A 3,135-nucleotide genomic window follows, 5' to 3' on the forward strand; every position below is an offset into this window, starting at 1 on the left:
GGAGTGTTCTAAAATTTTCACAATTGTAAATTGAGGTACTCGTTTGAGATTTCCTCAACTTGAGTTGTCATTGATGTGACTGGTGTTTTAGAAATTTTTTCAACACCTTCTAGTATGATTTGCGATATAAGGTCGCTGCCTAATAGAAGGTGAGCGGGGGTGTTGCAGTTGGGATCTGCTGGCGTCAGGTGTGAAATCTTATCCCAATGCTCGCTATTTATTTGATAGCTTGGAAGCATGTTTGTTAGTTGCGGTAAGACAAGAGCATTTGCTTGAATGCGCTCATCCGCTTGGGGAGAAGTTAGGATAATGGGGCAGATTTTACTTGAGTTTTGTACTACTCGTCCGCCCATTCCCGTAATATCAAAGTTAGCTTGTTTTGTTGGCAGATTTAGCCTATTTTGTGCCCTAGACGCTATGAAAGATCGTTGTKATCCTTGGTCTATTAGGGCCCTTAGCTTAAACAGTTCTCCTCGATGCTCGATGGAGATGACTGCTGTGGGTAGTACGAGCATGTGTAGCGTTTGAGTTTTTAATGCCTTTGAGCAGCATGGTGCTTCTTGGCAATTTTGTGGATTTGGCACTTCGGGATTTGTTGTTACAACTAAACCCGTGGCTCTTCTGATATTTGCGCTGTTTGGGGGTAAGCTGGAAAAATTATTTATATGAAGCATCGAATGGTGTCGTTTATGACAATAGACACAGTTAAATTTGCTTTCGCACTCTTTGAGTGTATGCGCATGTGACAGACCGTTTGCAAAAAGTCTTTTGCTTTTCACGAAATTGTTGCGGTCGATAATATTCAATTTTTTAAATCTCTCGCAAGATTTGAGCTTATGCCCTCCTGTACATAGTTCGCATGATCTATGTTTATGCTGTTCAGATGAGAACGATTGCGTTTTGAAGAAGCTTCTGTTTAAATTGTTGTTGCTATTGGCTTGGGGCTTGTGGAACATTCTATTGAAGTCTTGCTGAATACCTTTTGGTTTACTTGTAATTATTTTTTGTCTACCCTKTCTGCGATTTCGTAGTGAGTAGTGAGAAAATCTCTCATTTGTTGCCACGTTGGGCATTTTTTTCGTGAGGAGAGCGATTGCTCCCACAATAATAACGACTTTTCTGGTAATGCTGCTATGTATATATTTACCAGTCCCAGTTCCAGTCCCAGTTGTTTGTGGGAATGTTTTGTGTCGATAAAATCGACAAACAATTGGAAACAGTGGATTGAAGTTTGATAAATTCTTCACTGGTTTCCCTTTGAATTTTTGGCAAGTTCATTAAAATTGTTATCTGCTTATCGACCAATATGAGTTCATTCTCGTATCTTGATTTTAAAACTTCCCAAGCCATATTAAAATTGTCGTCATTTAATGCGAACTGTTTTACTATGACGCCAGCTTGACCTTTCGTTTTGTATCGGAGGTGATACAATCTTCGTGCATTAGATAATTTTGGGTGGTTTATGTAATCGGCTGTGAACATGTCCCGGAAGGACGGCCATTGTTCATAACCCCCATGACAAATTTCTGTGTCACATGCGGGCACCTTGAGGAGGATGCCTGAACTTGCCTCTTGACTTTRTACTTGTGGCATCTCTACTCGCGGAAGTGGAGTAGGTGCAATTGCTTTAATTAGTTTCAATTGATCAGTAATCATTGCTGTCGTTTCTTCAAATTGGTCTAAGCAATTTTCATATTTAGCGAAAGCCGAGAATTTGAAATTTTCTAGTAGATCTCAGCCTTCAGATTGTAATATTGCGTCAAAAAGGTTGGATGGAGAAGTATCCAAAAATTGTCCAGATTTTCTTTTTTGATTTATAATGCCGATTCAGAATTATCTTGAATCGGCGAAAATGAAAATCGAGTGCAGTATTTTATAAAACTGTCACTCTCAGCAATAAATTTACTGTACATTTTTTTAGTGGCACCTTGGTTTGAGCGTGTAGCTTCTGCAGATGTACATGGACTTTTTTCGTCCGAAAGCATTTTGGGTACTTTTAGTAATTGAGAAGATTTAGATTCTGTAGAATCTGCGTTCATTTAGAAAAGGTCAATTTTATTAAATAATTTCTATCAGTGTAAACTGATTGACTTTAAACAAATTCGTGATTTCTCTGCGAAATCTTTTATCAATGATAAAATTTATGATTTTCTTTTCGAAGTAAATCAAGTAATATTTTGTTTTCTGTTTATTAATCTCGAAAATGGTGAAAAATTATTTATTATTTATTTAATTATTCAAATTGCAAAATTTAATTGAATAATAATTTGTATTGTGCTTCTATGTCTTATAGGGTATACCTATAGACGAGTCCGTTTGTATGTACTTGCAACTGAGTGCTCGTATAAGAGATCACTTTGTACATAGATAAGTACGCAATCCTGCTTGTTTTTGCTTACCAAAGAACAAGGGGTATTGCCGAAAATGTGCCAATTTGAACTTTGAACACGTAAAATAAATTTTTCGCAATCGTTTATTTATTTTCTTATTTATGTAAAAATATATATTATGAAATTTTATATTTTCTCTACCGAACCGTTTAGTTTCTTGCGAATCCGTATTTTTTTTTTTTTTTGTTTTTGTTTTTGAAGGTATTGAAAATTGGTGTGTGGTACCCTAGTAGGGTATAATGTCTCTTATATATGTACTTATGTATGAGTACCTGTAAGCAGGAGTATTTTCTTTTTCCTTTGGGCGTGCGCGCATAGACGGAATTGAAAAACAAAAGAAATAAAATAAAATCGTTTGTTACACTCAAATCGTTCACACTTATAAATAAATAAATAAAAAAATCGTTTGTGCCCTTCGATTTGCAAATGTGCACTCTCCTAATGTCCCGTAAATATGTGTGTACTATGGTGAGCACAAATTCCGGTACTTCACTTAGATGCTCTCCAACGGATGAGGATATATATACATATAATAAGAATGAATGAATGAATGTATGTGGATGAGCACAAATCCCACTAGTGCAATTGCTCTCAACGGATGAGAATATATACGTATAATAAAGAGTTAAAATATACAAATATATTTGTATGTATGTAGATGAGCACAAATTCCGGTAGTGCACTTGCTCTCAACGGATGAGTAAATATATATATATATACGTATGATTAAATTTTTTAAGTATAT

The sequence above is a fragment of the Bactrocera latifrons genome, unplaced genomic scaffold, assembly GCF_001853355.1.
Source record: "Bactrocera latifrons isolate USDA-ARS-PBARC rearing strain unplaced genomic scaffold, ASM185335v1 scaffold_403, whole genome shotgun sequence".
NCBI lineage: Eukaryota > Metazoa > Arthropoda > Insecta > Diptera > Tephritidae > Bactrocera > Bactrocera latifrons.